Here is a 9,012-nt window from a genome sequence, read left to right as displayed (position 1 = left end):
AAGAGGCTGTCTACGTCCTCTACCCCAGCTAAGCAGCCCCGAAAGGAGCACCCGGCGCCGACGCCGGCCGTGTTGGCCATGCCAGGGACTTCGTCGACTCCGGGCCCGGTGGGTCCATCGAGTCCGATCCCTCCCAGCTCCCCGCCAAGAACTGGAGTAGAGCTGATGGTCCCGCCCACACCCAAGACCTTCTCCTCAGCCAGGGACCTCATCGCTTTAACGGAGCCTGTGCTGCCCCAACCCCCGGCACGGCCGGTGCGGGTTCTGCAATCAAAGGGCAAGCCTACGTTGATGCGAGCACCGTCCCTGGACTCTCCGGCTCGGCATCGGTCAAGATCTCGGCACCGATCTCGATCCCGAGGGAGGTCTCGCTCGCGATGCCGCTCGCAGTCCCGGCACCGCTCTCCACAACAGTACCGGTCGTACTCGCGGCGCAGGTCATCTTCACGCCGGTCTCGGTACTCCCGGCACTGTTCTGGCTCCAGCCACCGTTACTGGCACCGGGACTCGAGAAGTCGTTCCCGCCATCGACGATCCAGATCCCGGTCGACTTCCCGGCATCGAGCTGGTGGCAGGTCCCGGTCTCAATTGCGGCACCGGTATGGATCACGGCACCGATCTCTGGTACCGAGGAGGTCTTTGCCGTCTGCAGTGCGGGACCCGTACCACCCCCGTTCGGCTCCCCCGTGGTCCTCTCGCCATGGGTCTGTCTCTTCGCGGGCGGACAGTGTGTACCTAGAAGCTGAAAGACCCACTGCCCTCTTTTCCGAGGCTCAGCAGGAGCATGGTCCTCAGCAGTGGGGCTTCTGGACCCCCTGGGCGTATCACCAAGCCCAGGGCCCCCAGCAAATTCCCCCACGGTCATCTGTCTCAGAGCACAGGGCTCCGGAGGCTACTTCTTCACGCCCTCCTCCATCCCCTATGGAAGAGCGGTCGTCTGCCGCCTTCAGAGGGAGACACAGCTCAGGATGTGACCAGATCCAGATGTCGTGGAATTGTATTAAGGGCCAGTCCTGGAACCTTTTGGGCTTGGAGACTTTGTCTTATATACACACAGGCACCAAAATTACCCCCACCCAGAGTGACCAGACAGAAAGTGTGAAAAATCACGGACAGGGTGGGAGGGAGTAAAAGGAGCCTATGATAAGAAAAGAGACCCCCAAAATGGGACTGCCCTATAAAAAGGATATCGGATCACGTCGTACCCCCAATCCCCTATCCTGATTTTCACAACATTTGGCTAATCCCAGCCAAGGCCCTATGTGACATCCAATCCGGCTCGCGTGTGAGAAAGGATACTTTCACTTTCATTACTCAGCAGCAGCCAGCCTCCTCCCCCCACCTACCCCTAGCACCTCACCCAACCCAGCCCTGACAGAGGGGAGAGAGGAGAGAAGAGATGCTCTGGGGAGGAGGGGGGTCGCCCGGGGGCGGGGCCTAGGGGGAGAAGAATAGGATGTTATGGGGACAACAAAAGGGATACGTGGTTAAGGCCACAGAGCCTGCCTCAATCCTCACCTCAGCCGGGGGAAAGAGTCACACTCACAGGTGAGCTCTTCCGCCAGCACACCTACCGCAAAGGGATCTTCCAGAAAGCTGAGGAAGCCTATAAAGGGGGGAAATTACATCATCACTTGGTCTCACTCCCCCGCACCCACCCAATTGAATGCCCTGGAGAAGAACATCTTGGACAAGGCTTTGAACCTAGGCCCCAGCGGCGGTGCCCAGGCTGAAAAGAGGAAATCGTCAGGTCGGTGTCCTGAAAGGACACCTCTCCCAAGAGACCACCCAGACCAATCCCATATCACCTCAGTATTCGAGCAAATCCCTTTCCTTCAAGTATCTGTGCAGGTCATTCGCTCTCACGTAGCACGGTACCCAGCAGCCCGCTTTTAACATGATTCCGAGCGTGCATCCCGTCTGTATCTGGGCTGCCTTGCAGAGTGGGCCTTTGGCTCTCCTAACAATAGGAGGCCCTATCGCTATTTGCGCCGTACTTTGCACTAGGCGAAGGAGACCGACTGGCCGCGCAAGCCAGCTCAATTTTTGAAGGGGTTTAAATCTGTAGTTAGCAATAATGTCATTTTCACCAGCTCAAGTACTATATCGTAAATGAAGAAAGACTGTGAGCAAGGTGAAGGTCAAAGAAGATGAAGCAAGAATGAATAATTGTCAGCACTGTGTGATAATGTTAGAATAATGCCGAAAGTCCTCGAAAGGGAAGAACTGATACCTTAGAGATCTTTTAATCAAATGTGAACAGTTGGTGTGGAGAATATAAAAATGAGAGCACACAAGATTAATAGAACATTTCAAGTTAACAGTCTGGTGAATACAAAAGATCAGTCCGCTGAAGATAGAGAGAAGCACTCTAGAGTTTGGCAAAAGGCTAATTTCCAGGAGCCACCACTGCTAAAAATTAGAGCTTAAGTGGTGTTACTGTAGGTCTAATTCCGAGCTCACAGTAATTAAAGGGAAGGTGTGGAGACGAACAGCTAGAGAAAGAGAACTAAACTATCCATCGCCTTCTGCGCAGGGACCAGCCCTTTACAAGCCAACATTTACAACAACAACGGTTAACAGAGCTTGACAAGATGATGACCGGCACATGGTTCAAAAACAGGGCCAGTGCTACGGGTATGTGCGATGGCCTATACCTAACGCGTTGAGATGCGCATCTCCTAAGATGAGGAAACCGTAAGATAATTAAACTCCTCGGAGCATGTGTCATATCAAATAATCTAATAAACCTGGGCATCATTCATCTCCACGTTCTCCTCTGTGCGCGAGATCCCTTGAGGATTGAACAGGAGAACATCATTATGCATTAATCATGCGAGTTTAAACAGATACAAAAGAAACATCAAACATTTAACGGCACACTATGGGCCCCTGGCATGTGTGTTGGTAGTACAAGCGTACGCCAAAAGATGCTAAAAAACCTCCAGTAAATACCTGTTACAGTGCCCATGCTCAACACAAGAATCACGGCCGCTGGTTACCCGAGCTCTATAGAATGAGAAAAATCTGGTACCTTTTATCAAACAAATAACTTGTATGCACTCCATTTGTGCTACACGTGACCATGTGCCGGGTTCTACTAGCTAGAGGAAGTTTAAGAACAGGGGGTTCCTTCTTCGACGAGATGTTCCCTGTGGGTGCTCCAACTTTAGGTGTCGGTCGCCCTCGCGCGTTGATCGGGCTAGATTTTTTTGGCAGCAGACTCTCCCTACCGTGACCAGCGCATGCTTAGAACCTGTAACTCATTCGATGAAGCGGTGGTTACTGGAGAGCGCATTGCGGCGGCTTCCAGTAACCCTCAGTTCTTCTTGGCCGAGTGATTGGATCATATCCATCCATCAAAAGGTTGTAGTCAGGCGCTCGCGCGTGAACGTTCGTGGGAACGGAAGACGTTACCCCTAGCAACAGTCCAGCGGCCGGCAGGTCACCTCCCTAAAGTGGCGCCGCCATGCGGTATATATACCGCTGCCGCCCGCCCGCGTCTCATCAGTTCCTTCTTACCCTACCGTGCGTGGGGGACGTGAACTGTGGGAGCCAGAGCGAGTACATAGCTGTCCTCCACGATCCCTAGCTTTCTTCGTAAATGTCGATAAGGTGTTCTACAACGTATGACGTGTTATCTAAATGATAAGTTTACCTATAATGATAGCTTTGATAATTTTCATTCAGAGGTCTGTAGGAATACAGATATAAGGCCGGCGTGCAGGGGCGGTAGGCGCCCTCTCCAACGCCACGCACCAGTCAGACAGCAGGCTCTCTCGGGCTCAATGCTGGTTCGCGCAGGGGTTTCAAACACGTGCTCGGTCCTGTAAAAAGCGATGCCCACACAGCGATCCCACGATGCCTCAGAGAGGCTGAAGCGACTGGGAACGCAATTCGATCTGAGAAGTGGCCGGCGTCATTGAAGGCCTTCAAGACCCGAGAGACCAAAAGAATAGGAGCGAAGACCCAGACACCTCAAAGTACGCTCACTAGAGGAAAGCGCCATACAGATAGCCTGCGATCTCGAAGCTGCACGATGGATGCACCCGAGTGCCGCTTCAGCTCCGCTCAACCGAGCGAAACTCTCACTTCGCACGGCACAGGCCGTGAAACGCCCAACAGCAGAGGCACAGCAGGGCGTCTTGCGTCCACGACACCCCAACAGAAGCTATGCCACTAGGACCGAGCGGAAAGTCAGGCCCCAGGACGGCCTACGGTACCATCAGGAAGTCATACCACGGCAGACATCCCCGAAAGGAGCACCCCGGCGCCGACACGACGGGGAGAAGGTAGAAGCAACCCAGGGGAAAAATGCGTGTAGTTTGGACCACGCTCAGGGATCTTTCGTCCGACTCTCTGTGGCCCGCAGGTCCGGTGATCGAGTCCAAGATCCCCTCCCAGCACTCCCCGGCGAAGATGCTGGAGGAAGCCAGTCGCTGAATCGGCGCGCCGTCCTCTGTTGCCACGAAGAACCTTCTCAGGGATACGGCCAGCCAAGCGACCTCGTCAACTCGACTCGTGAATCAACGAGGCTAGCGCAGATGCACGCACCCAATCATCCGGAGCACACCCCTGATGGTTAGCAGTGGGGGTTTGCAATCAATAGGGGCCGAAAGCGCTATACCGATGTGAAGACAAAGCCGTCCACGAGGATATCGCCGGCTCGCGCGCACCGAGCCCCCCTACTCGGGTCCAACGTCCCGCACCCAAATCTCAGACTCCCGCACAGGAGGTCTCGTTCACGGCGCGCTGCTGCTCGCAGTGGTAAACGTCTGATGTCCCCAGAGGCTACCCTGACTAGCAGTCAAACATCTGAGTGGCTCTATCGTCACATGGCGGCAACCGGGAACAGTCGTAACTCGCAGCGGGCAGTCGTCTTCTGCCTGCCGGTCCCCGATACTAATGCTCCGGCAACCATATCTGGCTCCAGCCTACCGTTTAAACCTACCGACCACTTGGAATCTTACTTACTGACACCAATAAGAGCACCTTTAGGACCGAGTAGCTTCGCTTATATCCACAGCAATCCCCTGGGTTCACCTCCCAATCGCTGGGGGACATCACGACGTCCAACCCTATCCCGCTCGACCTCTCCCGGCACCCAGCTGGTGGCAGGTTCCCGGTCTCCGATCTGGGCCGTCCCCCCACTGCGCGCCCATGGTATGGTGGAGGCATCCACCTCGGCCCAACGACCCAGACCGATCTCCGGCCCCGATGGATGGTCCTTCTCCGTTCCATATCTGCAACTCAAGCGATAACAGGACGTAAACACTTCCACAGATTCCTACGCGCTCGCTCCACCATGGCCTCCTCCTATGCCCAAGAATCCGCCGTCTTTCGGCAGGCGAAGAATCATGGGTACGCTATGACGCGTGAATAGACCGCGCCCTCTTTTCCGAGAGTCCAGCCCTGGCCTGCAGTTTCGATGGCCGGAGGCAGCGAGCTGGACAGGACGGCCATCTGAGGACAGCTCTCAGTATCATCTTAGACCCAGAGCGTCCATCAACAGATGAGGACAGGCGCAGAACCTAGCTCGCGCGCCCGACTGAGTCGTGTAGCTATGGGTTGAATTCCTATATCGCATGTTCAGAGCAACAGGGCTCATGAGGCTAACTCTTACACCCTCCTCCATCCCCTGCAGAAGAGGCGGCTCGTCCCATCCTATTGGAATGCTGAGCTCCCGCAGGAGTCAGAAGCAGTGCTCCAGGTCAGAGCCGCCACCAGACCCGCTCCTGCCAGGTTCTCCTCGTCCGTCCTCGCCCAGATGAGGCGTGGGGAGACTGCCAATCCACCCAAGTTCCCCCGTCTGGACCTCAGGGCACACCTAAGGATCTCTCAGGCGCCGGGCACAAAAATGAACATCCAGCCGCATTGAGAGTCAAGGTATAGGAGCGAATCAGGAGTAGGGAGAACACTGCACGGTCTCGTCCTCCCCCTGAGGCGATCTTCAAGCGCATCTAGCTACAAGCCCAGGAGTCTGACCTCATGCCTCAGAAGGACCATCCAAGCCAATGCAAGAACGATTTCCTACTCCCCTTACCAGCTGGGCAGCTCCACACGCCCTCACGAGACCGTTAAACAAACACCACCACAAACCTGCGACATCCTAGTTTTAAAGAGAAACACTTAAGTCTACACAGGAAAGAAAAAAATAACAGAACAAGGAGATGTGACGTAAGCCATTATAAACAACTCAAAGATGCGATCCTTTGCGATAGGGCCTAATGAGTAGAAAATTATTATAGATTCCAACACACGCCATCGCGCATGTAGTAAATCCGCCATAAGCCCAATATCGTCACAGTTCTCAATCTCCATGCACAAATACGAAGAAGGTCGAACGCACCAAACTGCAATTTGTACACAAGCCACCACCACCCCACACGAATCTAGAGCATAAGAACGAAGACGTTTAGGTGCCACCGTCTTGTCCGCAAGGCATTACCTCTTGGTAGACGACCTGACAGCGCTGCGGTAGAGTCTCAACCAGAGACAAGCTCTGCTTCGAGAAAGATGAAATTAGCACGTGAAAGCTGTTTCTTCACAACAGGCCAGGAGAACAGCACTGATAAAAATTAAAGGAGCAGCTCACTGACGCCATACCACAATGACTCGTCAGTTCTCTGCCCCAACTGTTAAAAATCCAGTTCCGAGTTTGGTCCCGCCAGCTCATCCTTTGACGGACGAGGGAGAAAAGGTGCGCACTTTGCGAGCTCCCCTACACTTGGGGCACTTGGATGCAGGCAGACTCGGCCTCTTACAGGTAACACAGAAATCTGGCCTCCGAGTCGACTAATGCACAACAGCATATCTCGTAAGGCTTCAGGCCCTCTACCTAGGCCTTGACCTCCCACTACATCCAATATACCCCATGGACCTCTTCCGTTAAGGACGCCAGGACCTTGGTCCCTTCCTTAACAAGACGACCCCAACAGCTTGCAGGAGACCACAAAATAGATACGGCAGCTCATTATCAACGTGCTCTCTCCACCGAGGGATGGGCATAAAAACCATTGGTTAATCTTGACATCTGGCATTAGGAACGCTACTGACAGAAAGGTACTTCTAGCACTAATGGAACCATCTGCGAGGCACGCGGCACGCAACTGGCCACGACTATGGACCTCTGGCCTCTCCCCACGCGGAAAACGCGCAGGCAAAGGCAGGACTTTGCCAGGCGGTGAAATAGGAATGGCAGGCGCAGACAATCGGGTAACCAGGGGGGCCAAAGCCAAGGTCCCTCCAAGCCTTCCTCCAGGCCGAAGCCCTCGTTTTGAAGGTGCACCTGAGGGTGCTGTACCAGTTCCTTCCATGGATCCATCTCCTCCCTTCTCCAACCGTCTTCCGTTCTTCCTCCCTGCGTGGTACCAGCTTACTTCGGACCGCTGGGTCCTCCGCACGTTGCGGCTTGCATACCACTTACAGTTTGCTTCATACCCGCCCTCCCACCCCCCTCCCTCATCCCTCTTCAGGGACCCCTCTCACGAGCAGATCCTCCTCCAGGAGGTACGAATGCTCCTCCACAAAGGGGCCATAGAGGAGGTTCCAGAGAACGAGAAGGGCAGGGGGTTTTACTCCCGTTACTTTCTGATCCCCAAGGCCAAGGGAGGTCTCAGACCCATCCTCGACCTACGAGAGCTCAACAAATACCTGGTCAAGTTGAAGTTCCACATGGTGTCCTTGAAGACCATTATTCCATCCCTGGATCCCGGAGTCTGGTACGCCGCCCTCAACATGCAGGACACTTATTTCCACATAGCCATCTTCCCGCCCCATCGGAGGTTCCTTCGCTTCGTTGTCGGTGGCTGGCACTATCAATTCACAGTCCTCCTGTTCGGCCTCTCGACGACCCCGAGAGTGTTTACCAAGTGCATGGCCGTAGTCGTTGCCTTTCTTCATCGCAGTCGTGTGCATGTGTTCCCCTACCTCGACGACTGGCTTATCCGGGGACCCTCAGAGGACCGAGTCCTCGCGCACGTCCGCATGGTCAGCCGCCTTTTCACGAGCCTAGGCCTGATGCTCAACGCTGAGAAGTCCACTCTATCCCCTACTCAGAGGATAGAGTTTATCGGCACCGTTCTAGACTCCACCATAGCCAGGGCCGATCTTCCCTTGTCGCGGTTCCAGGCTTTGACAGCCATCATCCACAGGCTACAGGCAGCACCTCTAACCTCCATACGTACTTGCCTGACACTCTCGGGCCACATGGCGGCCTGCACATTTGTTACGGCGCACGCTTGACTCCTCCTCCGGCCTCTCCAGTCCTGGCTCATCCCTCAGCTCCGTCCGGCCAGGCGTCTGTTAGATATAGTAATCACGATTCCTCAGGACGTCCTCCACTCCCTCCAGTGGTGGCTGGATCAGTCCATCGTGTGTGCAGGGCTTCCGTTCCATCCGCCCCAGCCCTCGCTGTCCCTGATGACGGACGCATCGGACTTGGGATGGGGAGCTCACCTAGGTACCCTGCGGACCCAGGGCTGCTGGTCTCCTCCCGAACTTGCCCTCCATATCAATGTGCGAGAATTGAGGGCGGTCCGCCTTGCTTGTCAAGCATTCCATCAGCAGATCCAGGGTCGCTGTGTTTCGGTTTTTACCGACAACACAACGACGGTATATTATGTAAACAAGCAGGGCAGGACGAGGTCTCCTCTTCTTTGTCGGGAGGCCATGACATTGTGGGACTTTTGCATAGCCCACTCTGTTCACCTAGTTGCTTCCTTTCTCCCCGAGGCTCTGAATACGCTGGCGGATCGTCTCAGCCGGTCCTTTTGCTCCCACGAGTGGTCCCTTCGCCCGGACATCGCCCTTGCTCTCTTCCGAAGGTGGGGTCATCCCCATATGGACCTCTTTGCATCCCACAGGAACAGGAAGTGCCCGATGTTCTGCTCTTTCCAAGGTCGCGAGCCGGGCTCGGTTGCAGACGCCTTTCTGATTCCATGGTACGCACCTTTCTATGATTCCTCGTTCCCGTTGATCCATAAGGTCCTTCTGAGGTGCTCAGGGACGGGC

Source organism: Chelonoidis abingdonii, chromosome 1 (assembly GCF_003597395.2).
Source record: "Chelonoidis abingdonii isolate Lonesome George chromosome 1, CheloAbing_2.0, whole genome shotgun sequence".
NCBI lineage: Eukaryota > Metazoa > Chordata > Testudines > Testudinidae > Chelonoidis > Chelonoidis abingdonii.
This window is presented reverse-complemented; position numbering follows the sequence as displayed.